Genomic DNA, 17,516 nt, shown 5'->3' on the forward strand with positions numbered 1-17,516 from the left:
GCAATAACTTGTAATAAGTTTCTAACCATTACACACACAGATACTAAGTTATAGCATATGTATAAACAGAGGGTTGGCCCCAGTTCTAATCAGGCATCCTCTTCTGCTGTCAGGAGAACTCCTAATGACAGCAAGATGCTTAGAGAAAACTCCCTTGTCCAGTGGGATGCCTACCTATTGGTGGAGTCATTTACTTCAAATTGCTGTTCTCCACAGTGAAAAATGGAGGGGAGTGTGTATACATCTGGGCTTTGTAGTGATCTTTTAGTTTATCTGTGTCAAGCAATCAGATAAAGGCATCAGGATGCCCAGAAATAGGGGATCAACCATTACATTGAGTAAATCTAGAAAATGTACATTTTCCTTAGTTCAGGAGCATTCTCCTGTCACAGAAGGAGACTTCTGCCAGAGTTTTGTGGCAATGGAGAAAAGTGTCAGCAGTCTTCACATCCCTGTATGGAATGATGTCAAAATTGTATGTGCTGTGAGCATTCTGAAGACATGGAAGAGCTGAAATGGCTAAAAGTGAATGTCTAAGATGCAGATATTTCAATTATTTAGAAGCTTATTTGAATTTCAACAATACACAGTAACATTGGAACCATCCTCCATTCATTTTCTGAACTTTATGCTCTGAAAATGTATACACCACTAATCTGCCTTTGGAGCCTAAAATGCTCTGCTTTGATGTTGATTCACAATATTAATATTGATGTAGGAGCTTCTGGACATTCCCTCCATACATCAGTTAGCATTGTGTAACTTAGCCTTGTAAATATCAATACAAATCATCTGGGAATACGCCATCTACTCCAGCTGTTTGGGAGTCACATCCCTAGCAAAGGCCACTGCCCTGACTTAGAAACCTGAATACATTTCCTGGACCTGAAGAAGAGCTCTGTGTAAGCTCCAAAGCTTCTCTCTCTCTACAGGAGTTGGTCCAAGAAAAGATATTACCTCACTCCTTCTCTCTCGCTAATATCCTGGGACCAACACAGCTACAACACTGCATACTAACCTAGAAATGGCAGTAACGGGAACATATTGAGTTAGGTCAAGTAAATGGGAGCAAGATCAGACCCTCAAGAAGCATGTTCTGAATTGGGCTTGAACGGCCCAAATGTTAGAGGAAGGACTTGGGAAGAAATGAGTTGAATGGAGCAGCAGTGGGAGGAGGAGAGGATTGAATGGAGAGGATGGAGCAAGGAACAACAGCAGGACAATCAAAGGGACACTGGAACAGAGGTTCTGGGGCGGAGACTGATGAAGCAGTGGGGGGAAGTCCGGAGTTGAAAGCTTCTCCCACACTTAATGTACAGGATCAAACAAAGATTCCCATGGAGTGGCAGAATCAGTTGCTGCTGGGGCAACTAGAAAAGACTAGAAACAGCTGAAGCAAGCATTCCAAACATTTGCAAATTCTGTTTTAACTAATCAGTATGTGAACATAAAAAAACATTGCATTAAGTTGTAGGACTCTATCTGGGTACTAGAGGGAAGTGAAAGCACATGTTGCTGCATGAGGCTTGGCTGCTCGTGCTTGGTGGGAGGAACAAAAAGTCAGCCAGTGACTATGGCAGTGTTCCAGAGCCTAGAGAGAAATTTTAGGGTATGAGCACAACCCTCGCTCTCCTTGCACACTCACTCGCAGCTGCAGAGCAGCACTAAAGGCCAGCACAGGCTATATCTGTAGAACTGACGTAGCAACTACCACTGCTAAGCATGCTCACCTCAGCACCCCTGCAACATTACGCCTGCTCTCTTCTCTAGAGAGGCACAATGGGCCAGATCCTCAACCATTGTAATTGGGAGCCTGTGACAGGGCATTCAACTCACTACCATGGCACCTCCTGCTGACCATCCTGGGAATTAGCTTGGGGTTGCCAATGTGCTCTCAGGTGGTGTGTCACCCGTCATCACTCCTGTCTCTGCATCCAGGACCTGCGTCGCTCTCCAGACTGCATCATCCTCTTCTGGGCACAGCCCTCCAGTTGTGCCCCACTTGTTTCTTTCCCCACTTCCAGGGGACTGACAGTCCTCAGTCCAGCCACTTGCCTCTGGCAATCTGCAGTCCAGGTTCTAGCCACTTGTCTCAGTGGCAGACTGCAGTCTATGCACTGGTCACTTCCCTCAGTGGCCAGTGGAGGGAGAGGGGGAGCACACGCCTGTCCACTACTCCAGGCCCTGACCCAGGAACCCTATAGCCAGGAGCCACATACTGCCCCTCCTCCAACTCTCTCATCTCCTTCCCTGGAGCACTTCCCAGTAGCCCCTGCACCTCCTCTGCCCTTGTATGAGGGCCTTAGTTTGGCAGTCATCAGCCTGGAGCTTCCTCATACTCTGCTGACCCAGCTCAGCACTGCTCTGTCCATGGTGCTCCAGCCCTCTAAGCAGCCAGTCCTCCTTCCTCAAACTCCAGGGAGTGACTGCCTCTGAGTTGCTCAGCATCCCCTTCTTATATGGGTCAGCCTGGTCCTGACTGGCTCCTCCAATAAGCCTTCCCCTAATTGGCTGGCACTACAAGCTTTTTCCTTATTGGCTGCCTCCTATGCAGCCTTCCCAGGGTTGCTTTAACCCTTTATATACCAGTGAGGGGCAGTCGCCCCGTCGCACACCCTCCCCGTTAAAGACCACACCCCTGGGGGGGTGTAAGAAGGAGTTTCTGTCTTCCTAGCTTCCCTTGCAGCTGGGCCTGTAGGGTATCTGTCTCCTGCCTCAGGCTCTCCACAAAGAAGAGCACCCTGTCTCCCCCTTCCAGGGTCTGGGTCACCAGCATAGCCTGTCCCGCTCCTTTGTGGGTTCTCCTGTCTGGGTCCCTACTGTAGCTTGCCCTACTCCCATGTGGCTTCTCCTGTTTCTCTGGGTCCTCTCTGCCTGACTCATGTTACCCATCAACTTCCTACCTCCCCCTGCTGGGTGTGAGAGATGGCTATCTATCAGGGCCTTGGGCCTCATTGCCCCCTCACTCTGAGCATTTTCTGACTGAGCCTGGCACTCAGACATCCACCCCCTTCTCTTCTGAGGGCAATGCCTTTTTATATGGCCTTCTCATGGCACTGGATGCACATCCCTTGTTTCCCCTTGACCATGGCCCTCTCATGGTCCTTCTCCTTTTGCTTGGCCCCTTCCCCTGGGCTAGGCTTACCCCTACAATCCAGAGGGCACTGCCTCCACACATGTCCCTGGTGCCCACAGGTCCAACATACCCAGTGCCTCCCCGTTCTCCTCACAAGGGGGTTTCTCTTGGGCTCTTTTATTTTCCTGTTCTCCGTGTGGGGCCTCCATGCCCCATCCTGGTCGGGGCACTCCCTCTTAATGTGTGCTAGCCACCCACAGGTAAAACATTATCTTGGCCTCCTGGTCCTGGTGCTTGGCTTCTCCTCTCACTCCCTGTGACTATCACAGACTCTCCTTCTCAGAAACTTAAACAGGCACAGCTGCTGTTTTGCTAACCCCACCATATAGGCTTGCAGGTGCTGCTGTACCTCCCACTGTCTCTGCTGGGTGGTGAGCACCTGCTGTAGCAGAGTCTGAAGCTGCCCTTGCGACCTGTCGACCTCTTCCCACAGGGGCACCGCCTTCAGAGTCCAGTTTGGGAAGGCCCAGAATCCTCTGCAAAGAAGGCCTTGGTATATCGCAATATATTCTCCACCTTAGGTATCCCTTAGTCTCTCAAATAGGCAATAGTCCCCACAGTCTTCTATCTTCCCCTTTTATCAGGGGTGACCGTCTGCCCGCATTCTCCACCGGGTGTAATGGGGGTGTTTGACTCACCACCACAGCACCACCTGCTGACTGTCCTGGGAATTAGTTCAGGGTTGTCAGTGCACCCTCCTCAGGTGGTGTCTTGCCCATCATCACTCCTGTCTCCGCATCCAGGATCTGCATTGTTTCCTTGACTACATTATACTCTTATGGCCACAGCCCTCCAGCTGTGCCCCATGTGGTTCTTTCCCCACTTCCAGGGGACTGACAGTCCTCAGTCCAGCCACTTGGCTCAGTGGCAATCTGCAGTCCAGGTTCTAGACACTCATCTCAGTAGCAGACTAGTCTATGCACTGGTCACTTCCCTCAGTGGCCAGTGGAGGCAGAGGGGGAGCACATGCCTATCCACTACTCCAGGCCCCAACCCAGGAACCCTATAGCCAGGAGCCACACACTGCCCCTCCTTCAACTCTACTGTCTCCTTCCCTAGGCTATTTCCCCACAGCCCCTGCACCTCCTCTGCTCTTGTATCAGGGCCTTAGTTTGGCAGTCATCAGTCTGGAGCTTCCTCATATTCTGCTGACCCTGCCTAGCACTGCTTTGTCCATGGTGCTCCAGCCCTCTAAGCAACCAGTCCTCCTCCCTCAAACTCTAGGGAGTGACTGCCTCTGTTTTGCTCAGCAACCTCTCTTATATGGGCCATCCTGGACCTGATTGGCTCCTCCAATAAGCCTTCCCCTAATTGGCTGGCACTTCAAGTCTTTTCCTTATTGGCTGCCTCCTGCACAGCCTCTCAAGGATTGCTTTAACCCCTTATATATCAGTGAGGGGCAGCCGCCACATCACAGAGCCATTCTTTTGACTTATATGAGGCTGTTCATTTGGCCCCCAGTCTCCAGGGACCCCCACTCAGGCAGTGCTGAGCATTCCTAGCAAAGCTCTGGATCCATAACAGAGCCAAAATAGAGCCCGTACAACTTAAAAAGGGACTACTTTTTTTAGAAACATATGCATCACAAAAACGATGAGCCAAATCCAGCTGTCACAGGGTGACTGACCCCTTTAATGGGAAATAGAGTCAGCTGCACTCATGCCATAATTAATTAGCTGCTTCCCATTCTGAGGAGGGCAGGAGACTAAGGAGGGTCAGTTGATAGTTTAACGGACAGATGGGCTTTATGAAAGGGCTGAGAGAGATCAGTTTCCCCAGTGGCACCACAGGGAGTAGGCAGGCTCCTGTGGAAGGCCCTGAGCTTGTGAACTGTGTGCTCTGTGCTGGAGCAGGGAAGGATGCAAGGAACAGAGCCCAGCAGAGGCTGAGAACAATACTCCAGGAGAACTAGCCTGGAGGCTGAGTGCTCTATTCCCAAAATATAGACTCTTAAAGGTACCACAGAAAAGGCCTGGGAATAGGGCCCAGAGGTACAGCTGAAGAGAAGCCCTCAAAGGGAAGAATAACCTTTTTTGTTTGTTAGGACTTTTAGCTGGACTTTTCCTACCCTAGAGGAGGTTAAGTTTTGTTTGTGACTTGGCTAGAGGGCTAAGCCACATCTCCAGCACAGACTGGCATGTGTGGAGAACCAAGGAGATCCACCTTGGGCAATGAAACTCAAGCAGGGAACACCTGTAGTGCCTCATTTGACCAGTAGGGGTTGCTAGGGAGCAGCCCCGCTCCATGACACCATCCCTGGTGTAATTCTATTGAAGTCAATGGATTTACATGAGACCAGAATTTGTTTTATTTATATTAACCATTTAATTTTAAAAAATCAGTACTGTTTGATAATTACAATAACACACTATTGGTTCATCTGTCAATATGCACATTTCTTAGATGCGATGAAGGCACAGGCATGGTGACAAAAGCCCTGAAGAATATACACTTATGTATTGCATATTTTGTTACACATACATTTTTCAAGGAGTAGCTTTGTATTTATTTCTTCATATGTGTTTAAGGAATTATTTACAACTACTATATATTTTGGCAATATGGACTTTATTGTTTGCTTGGTCAATGTCCAAATCAACAGTTCTGTGCCTTTAATGAAGTACTAATTGCTACTGATGAGCAATTTATATGTAAATTGTATTGGTGCTATTTGCATAATTGTGCAATTTGCAATTTTATATTCGGAGTGCTGGAATGACTGTATCCATAAAACCATTTAAAAGTGAAGGGCCCTATTGTCTTTTCCCATAGAAAGTCCCATGGAGGAGGGAATGTACTCGTGAAAATTTGTGAAGTTCACGGTGCTTCATCCTTTCAAATGGAGTTTGTTCCCCTGCAGAAAAATCAAGATGCTTCGCCCTCCACCCACACAGTTATCCCCAAGATTCACAGGTAAAACCTATCCTGACAGCACAGCTCACTTAGGAACCATGTTGTTATTTGTGGGCTACCTGCATGGTAAGAATGCTTCTCAGAATAGCACTGATAAGAAATCAGATGGAAATAGCATGGATTTCCCAGGGGATAATGACCCCTCCAAGCAGACATGCCCCCTAAACTAGAAGGAACTCCTACTGAGAGCTGTTCATCAGGGTGGGTGGGGGGTTCTGGAGGCTTGAGGACTAGGGAGATAATGCCTCAATAGCTGCCCTTTTGGGGTACGTCTGGCAGAAATTACACTCATTTGATTCCATATGCACTGCCTAGCAGAGGAGATGATGGGGCCTGAATTAGAACTGAAATAAAATTATATTTTTGTTATCAATCCTTTAGAGATCCCTGTATTGTACCACTTCAGGAAAAAGCACCACAGACCTGTTCTAACCCATTGTCCCTACACTCAGGCAACTTGGAATATACTTGTATCCTCTCCATGGCTGAAAGAGGGGTGAACTCTTTTTGTCTTTTTCCATATCAGCATCTTCAGAGGCAGCACTCCAGAAAGGCATGTTAAAGAGATTTTTTTCCATTTTGTGGTTATTTCACCATTAAGATGTGGATAAAATTCCTTATATGATGAACGCCAGAGACACCTGCATCATTTACACATCTCCTGGCTCGGCTGAATGTTCACACTGCAGTGCTTGCTTACAGCACGGCAATCCCCTTGGGAGCTCATCCTCTCAGATCAATACATATTAAGGCAGACAAAGCTGCACTTTTGCTGTAACTGGAAAGCAGAGTGTCACCTACCAACAATGTGTAGCCAATTAGTTCATTTTATCATTTAATTGTGCTATCTATTGTTGTGGTTAACTCATACATTATTTCATATGTAATTAATGTGTGATGCATAGAGTTAAGTTGTAGATATAAGCATGGGAGGACGAGTATAAGGTTGACAAGTATTTAGAAGTGATGAGTGTGTATCAGATATGTAAATAAAGTAAGGCTGTAATGCAAGGTCTACAGGCTAAGGCCTGTAAAATTTCAGCTTAGCCATACTAGGCCTCAGGCCTAAGGAGGCTTGACATACATAGGTGACCCAGGAATAACCCTGTACCCGCAAAGTTACAAGATTACTGTAAAGAATGTGCCAATAGGTGATGTTCGGGAAAATATGCCGGAGTGTACCCGTAGAGACCGCAAGACACCTGATGGTAGCATCATGGACATTTCTGCTTTCACTGCAGGTTATCATGGGAACATGTTTACGTAAATACTAATAAGATACTAATGAGAATAAGGGGAATTAAGAGAACAACCTATAAGAAGCAGGGCCCATCTGAAAGTTTATGGAGTTCTGGAAATACAGATTGGAACCCTCATGCATATGATAGGGTCATGAGACAGGATAAAAAGGGTTCCCTGGTATGGATAGGGTGAGGAAGGAATCACCCCTCTATCGATGACCACCTGTTGAGAGTTCCAGCAGACTCTATGCCAGGGTATCTTTGGGTATGTGAATACTACTACAGCATTGGCTATTGCATTGGCTCTCTTGGGGATTTGTGATTGTAGCCTTAATCATCTGCTTAGCTTTAGTGAAACTTATAATACAGACTATGTTTGTGGTCACTGTCTTACTTTGTTCTTCATGTGTTCCCAAAGCCTTCTAACCGAAGAGAATCGCTAGGGGTATCTTTCACCGCGTTGATCTTAAAACTGTAGCAACACAGGAGCCGGAGTCCCTCATTAGGCACACTCATTTAACACAAAACTACCAATTCAATTTAAAATAAAGGCTACAAATGGGTATGTCTACGTTGCAGCTGGGAGCAGGCTTCCCTGATTCGGTAGGCAAATAGGTGCTAAGTCTGTTCAAGCTAGAAAGCTAAAAATCGCAGCGCAGCTTGGGGTAGCACAGGCAGGGGCTTAGGCTAGCTGCCCAAGTCCGATCCCAGGGGGTGGGGGCAGGTTTCTAGGCAAGCAGGGAGCTACACCTGGCTACACAGCTATTTTTAGAGCACCAGCTGGAGTAGAACTAGCACCTCTGTCTTCCCCAGCTGGGAAGCATGTTCCCAAACTGCAGTATAGACGTACCCAGAGAGTCACTTTGTGCTTCGTTTTGGAGCTGTATTTTCTTTTCGGGCAGCTGCCATTGCACTTTTAATTCAGCTTTGATGGACCAGGAAAGTTTCTATTGTTTTTATTTAATTATTTTGCATAGCATCTGGTCATGGATTAGAACGCCCTGGTTCTGAGGTGTTTGTGGGGTGTTTTCTGTTTTGTACTGCTTGGAGGTAGCCATCACCAGGCTATAAACTAATCTGAAGAGATTCTCCAGGCTTATATTTATCTATGGGAAAGTTTCAACTGCAGGAAGGCTCACGCCCTTATTGCTGTGGCATACCTAGGCCTGTCACATCCCTAACTGGGGAGAGGTGGTCAGCTCTGAGATGCTGCTCAAGACAATCTGCCACCCTAGGCAAACTTCAGTGCTAAATTTGCTAACGGATGCTAAGCTGTTGCAAGTGAGCCCCAGCCTACTTTGCTTAGCCACCGTTAGCCAGCTCAAGTAGGAGTTTATTCTTTGGGTATTAGTGAGAGCGGCAGGCTGGTTGACAGTGGGTGATTGAATTGTAAAGCTGTCATTTCGTCCCCGCCAGTTTCACAGGCGGAGCATTCAAAATAAAATAAAAAACCAAACGCTTTCCCCCAGAGGTGGCAGAAGCTCACCTTGAATGGGGGGGGGGGCTGAGGTTTGGGGCTGGGGGTGTGGCACTGAGGGAGTTCAGGCAGCACCCAGGGCGATGGCGGCAGGTGGCAGGGCGGGCACTCAAGTTGGTCTTGGAGACATGCAGCAGGCTCAGGAAGTGGCCTGGTCAGGATGGCAGCGGCAGCATAGTGTCCCCACTTCTGCACCCACAGCAGCTGCCCACCCAACTCCCTGCCCCCACTGCTGCTTTTGTGCAACTGGCAGCTCCTCCTGCACTGGAGGGGGGAAAACCCTCTCTTCATGCCCCAAATGATGCCGCTCCACCCAGCTGCCCCTTCCCTGCCCATCCCCTCCCTCCAGGCTCTCAGGCCGGAGGAGAAGCAGAACCTAGGCTCTCTCATCTCACACCCATCCTGGGCAGAGAGAAAATATTGGAGGGTGGAAACATAGATCAACCCCCAGAATATTTCCATTGCAGGGCTGCTAGCCCCTATGGCCTCCCAGTTCTAGCAGCTGCCTAGTTTGCTGGTGTGGTTCCTGCCTGCTCTGCCCTTTTCTTAGGATTGATATGAAGAGTTAGATGGAAGCAGGTTCCACCTGTTAGACCCAGAGCTCACTCCTAGCACAGATGGGGCTCTACAAAGTGCTATGGAAATTTGTAGCAGGTTGCTGGGGAAGCTCACGTATAGTGATGCTGTTGGAGAGTGAGTATGTAATCTGGAAAGGAGCAGATAGTCTCTGTAGTCCTGACAGCCTAGCACTACCCACAGAAAATGCACTGCATTTGTGTGAGCTTTTGCATCCTGTTTTACTCCTGCACTTCTGTTTCTTTGGGCTGATAAATTGTTCTTGAATGTGACCATTTCAGTTCCTATGAAGTGAACATCACCACCAGCACACACAGGTGCAGTGTGCATTTATCACTGCCTGTTATCATTTGACTACCAGAGAAGGTGACTCTTTTAACCAGGAGATGACTGCCAGAAGAGAGGCCTCCAATGAGACCATTACCAAAATATTGTTCCATGATCAAAGAACTCAGCAACCCATCATGCTTATGTTACAACATCTAACTCACCTCACATACACTCTTGTCATATTAATTAAAAGTCAAAACATTTCAAATGTCAGAGATGTGTGGGTGTGTACACACCCACACAAAACATGCTGATATATGTGTATACATTTAGCCAAATATGGAGTGTGTAGCATACTTTGTGACTAATTTTGTCTGTATGAAAATACTATCTCCAAGCTGTTGTTCAGATTGTTGTGTGACAGGGTTTAAAATTAACTGGCTGTTTTTATATAAAATTTCTTTATAACTTTACTCCAAAGGGGACCATGTATCTCTCCAACTCAGAAGGGGCAACACCAAGCCCTTCCCTGATCCATCCTAAAAGTGGGGGCTTTCTCTTTAAAATGCACTCCTGGTATGAATAAAACTGTCTGTCAAAACAACCATCTGCACTTTTGTGCCTTTAGAAGGTGTAATCCAAACCTAATCTAACCAGGAATTTGCGGGCTTGATTTTTCTTTCACAGATACGAGTATAAATCAAAAATAGTTCTGTTGGCAGTGATGGAGTTACAGTGGTATGAAATGGGTTGAAGTGGGGGGGAGAATCAGGCACTGAATTTCTAAGCTCTGTCCTGCCCTCCATCATCACCGTGGCAGCATATGCCCTGGAAAGAATAGAACCAGGAAGTAGTGTCTATCTGAAGTTCCTTAATTTAACAAGTCCTATTAGCTGATCATTACACCTGTATTCACTGGTGTTTGTGACTCTCACAGCCTTTAACCTGAAGTCTTTGCTCAGTGTTTACTTGAGCAAAGCTCTCATTGAAGTCTGTGGGAGATTTGCTTGAGTAAGAACACAACAGAACTTCCTGGATTTGGCTTAACGTGTCTATATAAAGAACACAGCTGTAAGAAAATGAAAAGCCTGCAGTCATAGAATATCAGGGTTGGAAGGTTATCTAGTCCAACCCCCTGCTCAAAGGAGGACCAATCCGCAATTTTTGGCCCAGATCCCTAAATAGCCCCCTCAAGGATTGAGCTCACAACCCTAGCTTTAGCTGGCCAATGCTCAAACCACTGAGCTATCTTCCTCCCCCCCCTTCAGTCCTGATCTGCTGAGTAATGCTTTTCCCTGGGTGGTGGCAAATATACTCAGTGTAATGCATTCAGACTAAAGGCTGAGTAAGCAGTTGGAGTAGCTGTTACTCTTCACTGAAACCATGTTCCTTTTCCCTCTATTTTTCAGAGGCACTGTGGATTTTTTGCTTTTTGTTTTTAGTAGAGAGGCTGTTGTGTTTTGAGTAACTTGCCAATACTTTGCAGTATTATGTAAGAAGAGAATCATCTGCACACTTCCTGGCAGAGCCAGTCTGGGTTGTTGCTGGTTGATTATTATGAGAATGTGACCTGCACGTTGTTTGTCACATACATTCACCCATGAGGTGTCCATCTAATAACAGTAACTGACATTTATACTTTTAGCCAAATATTCCCAAGAGTTAGACAAACAGATTTGTATACAGTGATCACTTCACCCATCACTGATGTTAAGCCACTTCTGAGTGAAAAGGTGGCAGGCTTTAAACGGCACCCACAAATGCTGCACCTGAAACAAAGGACAAAAAAGAAAGACTGTGGGCAAAATTCATCCCCAGAGTAAACCCACCAACATCAATGGAGTTATGCGAGGGATGTATTTGACTTTGTCTTATTACATTTAACCTGCCGGGGAATTTAGCACAGAGGATTGTAATTCAGTTACCCAATTGGAATTTAGCTGGGACATCCAGGAGATAACTCTACTGTTCTTGCAAAAAGAAAAGGAGTACTTGTGGCACCTTAGAGACTAACCAATTTATTTGAGCATAAGCTTTTGTGAGCTACAGCTCACTTCATCGGATGCAATCTACTGTTCTTGCAAGTGGTGCCATGGACCAACTCTCCCCACTTTCCAGAATATCTAGCATTCCGAGATCTGTTTTTCTCTTCCTCCTTTCAGAGACAGGAGAAAGATGGTGGTCAGTTAGAAATAGGTATGGTTATAAAATTCTCCAGTCTGAGCTCAGTCTGAAGTGAGATACCTGGTCTCTGTAGATACAATTCTGCTTTATCTTTCTTTACAAAGATGAGCCAGACATTTGGGGGTGAAAATTTCCCCTTTACCCTTCTGAGGTCTACCTCTTTTTAATAATTTAGACCTGATTCAGCACCCATTGAAGTCAATGGAAAGATTCCCATTAACTTCAATGGGTGTTGGATCAGTTCCTTAGGGACCTCTGCTCCAAAAAGCAACAAAACAGAAGTTCTTAAATAAACCCTACATGCTTGAAGTTCTTTCCACATCATATGGAGATTCTAGTTAATAGAGTTGGTTGTATTCCTTACGTGTAAAAGGTAGGGTTACCATACATCTGGGTTTTCCCCCGACATGGCCTCTCTGTCTGGGCAGATTTCTGAAATAAGAGGAAATGTCCAGGATTTTTTGTTGCAGAGCAGACATTGCAGCTCAGGAAGAGCAGTCTCCACACCCCGACTGGCCCCTCCCCTGCGTCCGCAGCTGCTGAATTCGGCCCGCCAGGTAAGTGGAGCTGCCAAGTGCCTCTTGGCCAGGTCACCTGCACTGCCTCAGAGCCCAGTCGGGAGGGGTGACAGGGCCAAGCCCTAGGTTCCTAGCTTGGGAAGTGGGAGAGGACTGCAGAGAGGTGCTGACTGATGGGCTGGTGCTGCGTCCCTGGCCTGCAACAGCCTCCCTGCCACTGTGACACTGCCCCCCACCTTGAGTGTGACTGGAGGCCTCATGTACCCCCTTCAGCACCCCTCAAATGTCCCCTCCAGCACTGCCAAATACCCCTTCCCACAACACACGCACCACTCCAGCACCTCCACATACCCACTCCCAGTAAACACACACCCCTCCAGCACCCCCAATGCCCCCTCCAATACACCTCTCCAGCACTCCCCAATACTCCCTCCCAGTACACATACACCCCTCCAGCACCCCCCACATACTACCTCCCAGTACACACACTCATCCAGCCCCCCAATATCACCTCCTAGTACACCCCTCCAGCACCCCCAATACCTCCTCCCAGTACACACACACACACCAGCACCTCCAAATACTGCCTCCCAGTACACACACACCCCTCCAGCATCCCCAATATGCCCTTCCAGTACCCCTCAAATATCCCTTTCCAATACACCCCTGGCACCCCTCAAATACCCCCTCCCAGTACACACACACCCCTTCAGCACCCCCAATACTCCCTCCCAGTACCCACACATCCCTCAAGTGCCCCCCAAATACTCCCTCCAGCACCTCCCAACTTTACCCCACTCCCAATTACCCTTCCTGCTGCCACTGGCAGTGTCTTCTCTTTGGGAACTTGAAATATGGTAACTCTAGTAAAACGTCTTTGCATCTCTCTGTCAGATTGAAAAGGAGGTACTTTATGTATATATTGTCACAGGTAGGTTGTCCGTCTGTTAATTCCAGGGCTTTTTTCCATTCAGAGCCACCGTATTGTCAGAACAGGTGGTCCCCTGTGGAAGCAAAATAATTAGTGTCTGTTTATTATGTGAGTGATGTATTCTCATTTGCCTTTGGCAGCCAAAAGCTGATTCTATTGCTTACCTTAGTGTGGTGTATTTTCACTTTTCCTTTTTTACTTAGGTATTTAAGGAGATGCATCTCAGAGTCATACATTCACCACTAGTTATGGCATGCTTGGCTTTATTCTTTTGTGAATCTTGGACACAAAGTTTTGGCTAGTAGGAGTCACTCAAAACAAGATTCTCAACTTTGCTCCCTAATTTAGGCATCCACTTGGTATAATCTGAAGCAGATCATTTGTGGATTAAGCATCAGATTTTACTGCACTAAATAGTCAGAGTTGCTCTTTGAAGCCTTCACCCTGGGAAGCTGTTGACACATGTTTGAGTCACTGTGCTATCTTTTTCCAATAAATGCACATATAATTTTGTTTATATGCATTAGTTATATGTTCCTGCTCACTGAAGGAAGTGTTGGCACATTGTTTATATCCATTTGCCAAACATCACAGCCAGTGGCTCCATGACCATAAATGGAAACTCACCTGTGAAGGTATCCAGAGTTTCCCTTCGGACATGCTTGAGGAATAGGATGAATAGCTCAGGTAAAGGTAAACATATGTGACGTGTGTTCAACATCTGTTGCAATCTCTAGGTGAGGAGCTGTCAGCGCTCACTTCGCTCTGCTTCACATTCTCATGAAAGTCATGAATTATATGTCTTAGTTTCAAACACTCCCAGGAATGGAATGAACTTTGTGTGCTATACTCTGTCAGTCAAACCCCACTTAAAAAATAGTAATAAAACCATTGGCCAAATCTTGCCACTCCACTCCAGCATTGTGGGCTAAAAATCTGGCCTCAGTAGAGAGGAAGTAACAATGGTTTACTGTACATGGGGGAGCAGGCTTTGGAGAGTTCACACAGTAGGAGTGGAGGTAGGTCAAAGCTAGCTGAGGAGACGCAGGACAGTAGAATCCAGTACCATGACTACAAGGGTCCACTGTTTAAAATCCCTCATGTACATAGAAGGCAAGCACAGGAGTCACTAGTAAAATCCATTGGCTGCAGTAGTAACTGTGGAGATTTCATTCCCTGTTTTCCCACAAAGGCCCTGATTCAGAAAAGCTCTTAAGCTCATGCCTACCATTGTTTAAATTGTCCTAAATTGGGGCCAAACACTTCCTGGGCCCAGTTAGTTTCCTTGGGCTTTATGCAAGTGATCAGGATTTGGCTCAATAGGTGGGTCTTCATCTTACATTTTCATATCTCAGATCGGTGTTAGACAATGTTTAATCTCTTGAAATGTACCTTTCTTGGTCTGAGAGACACTTTTTGTTCTTCTGCCAGTTAACTCTCATTGTGTGGTTTGCATCGACACTATTTAACTTTTTTAAAAAATGTTTGCTGTGATGGATATGCGTCTCATGTCACACACATCCTTCTATAGATTCTCAAATAACTCCGGTGATAACACGATAGTCAATATCTGTGTATAGGTCATCAGGAATAGAACAAAATAGAAGAGGAGTCTATGTTAAGAGCTTCCATACTCAATGTGTCTCAGAGTACTTTACAAAGGATCTCAGGCTATTGCTAGCTCACAGTAAAGAATGGGAGACCCACTGCAAATGACTGAATTTTTCAAATTAGTACGAGAACATAGGCATAAAAACACAATGTATTTTGTTCACTTATTTTACTGAATGTAGCTGAACTTATTTATGATAATATCCCCTGGTAAATTGGCTTTAAGATATTATGTGCAAGTGATGAGTCCTAGTAATATGAATCTGCCGTTAAGTCTTTGCTGGGAAATGAGATCAAACTGATTTTTGCGGGGAGTGTTGTGGTTTGTGGATTAGTGAAGTGTGGTTCCCTTGCAAGGAGCTGAAGTGTGATTGTGGCAGAAAGGCGACTGTATAAAAATGGCAATTTCTGACTCCGCATACATGCTTCCTGTGTGTGTTTGGGTCACGGCTGCTTGCTTATCTGACAAAACTGTTAGCATAACAGAGCCAGTACAGGTGTGGAAGACTGAGCTGGAATCTGTTCTGCCTCACTCAAATAGAATTGTCAGCCAAGTTCTGACTGCAGAACCTTAATGACTGAGGAAGATGTAAGAGGCAGAAAGAACCAGTAAAGCCACCACATTAAAGAAAAAAAGTGAAAACGGAACAGGAATGAGATTGCATTCAGGGCCTGAATGAAATTCACTGACGTTTTCGATTGGAAGCTCTTTTTTGGCAGGCCCATCTTTTTGTTCTGTGTTTGTACAATGCGTAGCACAGTGGGAGCCTTGTCCATGACTAGGGCTCCTTGGGACTATGGTAGTAATGCAAATAATAATACTAATAGAGTCAGTAAGTGTTTGAGGGGGACATCAACAGGATAGTGTCTCAGCTGTGACCTGGAAGGACTGCTGACTAGGATAGCAGGCAGTCATTCAGTACCATGTCCATCCTGTCCTTTGCTAAGTGTGGAAAAGGGTGCTGCTGGGGGGCATGGAAAATCTCAGATGAAGAGAGATCAAAAAGATTGGGATGGTTTACCTTAGAGAGGAGATGAATAAGAGAGCATGTGATAAAGGTATGCAAAATGTAGACTGGTATAAAGAAAGTAGATTGGGATCTTCTATTTACCCTGTCCTCTAATCTTCTACTTACCCTATCCTCTAATAAAGTATAAAGAAGCATTCGGCAAAACTGAAAGGGGTCAAATTCAAAACTGATAAAATAAAATACTTTTTCACACAGTGCAAATTAGTTTCATTGCCACAAGATATCATCGTGCCGAAAGTGAAGCAGGATTCCAAAGTGAATTAGACTTTTATATGAAACAAGAATATCCAGAGTTATAACAGTAAATATATAAAACTCAGGAGTTCTAAATAGGATACAAACCCGCATGCTTCAGGGCAGAAACTAACCTCTAATTAATGGGGATTAGGAGAAAACTTTCCCTGGGGGCGGGTTATCCCATAACTGTCTCAGCACTATCTACCCCATCCTCTGAAGCAGCTGGTAGTGGCCACTGCCAGAAATGATATTCGATTAGTTGGACCACTGATTGGATCCAACATAGCAAATCCTAGGTTCCTAAAATGGATGGAGATAATCATCTCCTTTACTTCAGAGAGTAATGGTTTTCTGCTGAGTCTACTGACCTGTGGCAAGACCATGCAGTGGCTGAAGGAGATGCCAGGATGTAGAAATGGAAGATATACAAGTGACAGTCTGACTCCTCACTCTATAGACTGCTGGTTGCCTCAAGCGTGTATCTCTTGTTACTCCTGCAAGTGTACCCAAGTATCTATGTTTGCTCTTAATAACTATAACTTTCCAGAGTTTGATGGCCAGCTGTGTAAGGAGTCTAACACATGGCCGCCAATATTCTCCACCAACATCATGATGTACTTTCTAATGTGTTACGGTGCAAACTGAGGAACGGTGAGAGCAGACTGGCAAGACTGCATATGGGTCATCTCTTCACTGTGGCAAGTAAGGCGCATTGGCTCCCACTTCTCTTCCATACTGGCCAGTGCAGGATCGGTGCAGTTTCAAACTGGAGACTTAGAGGTAACAGCTCTGTCCTCACCAATTGTCAAGCTTCTTAGCTATCCTGTGCCCCTCCGAATAGGAGAACTGTTGGTGGTGTTGCCCAGGAATTCTTCCACTGATGTTTTGATATGCGAGTACATGATCATCCAGTTGCTACAATTACATTGTGGGAATCTGTTTCTAAAAATATTGCAGTCTCTGCTACCCTCTAACAATAGCCAAAGATAATGTGTCATGTTCCTTAGTTACCAGTGACATACAGGATGAAACTAATCAATACAGCTGTTAACATAAAAAGCAATAGTAATTGTAGCTGATTTTCCTTTTGCTTCAGCCTTAAAGAAACCCATTGTCATTTATCCTGCAGTATCACACCCTCACTCGCACAATGAATTAAAATTCTCACACGCTTCCCTTTGCATATGCTGATTAGACTCCTGTTAGTCTTTTTTGCCTGAGAGCATTTGTGAACAGCATAAAGTAATTAGTTTTATTGTGAGTCCCTAAGCAAACTCATATTAGACCAGATCATCAACTGGTATAAATCGGTGTCCCTCCATTGAAATCAATGGAGCTATGCCAGTTTGCACCAGCTGAGGATCTAGCCAATCATTTTGTCTACGGGAATG

At 45.8% G+C, this 17,516-nt stretch overlaps 1 long non-coding RNA gene across 1 annotated transcript; it reads right to left on the bottom strand.

The window, feature by feature from the left end:
• Window positions 1-11,230: 11,230 nt before the first annotated feature.
• On the bottom strand, window positions 11,231-13,776 carry LOC142071649 (uncharacterized). Its single transcript, XR_012667863.1, has 3 exons — window positions 13,124-13,776; window positions 12,162-12,229; window positions 11,231-11,382 (listed from the first exon to the last, which is right to left on the bottom strand). It is a non-coding gene; the product is annotated as an uncharacterized LOC142071649 (long non-coding RNA).
• Window positions 13,777-17,516: the final 3,740 nt, after the last annotated feature.

Source organism: Caretta caretta, chromosome 3 (assembly GCF_965140235.1).
Source record: "Caretta caretta isolate rCarCar2 chromosome 3, rCarCar1.hap1, whole genome shotgun sequence".
Taxonomy (NCBI): Eukaryota; Metazoa; Chordata; order Testudines; family Cheloniidae; genus Caretta; species Caretta caretta.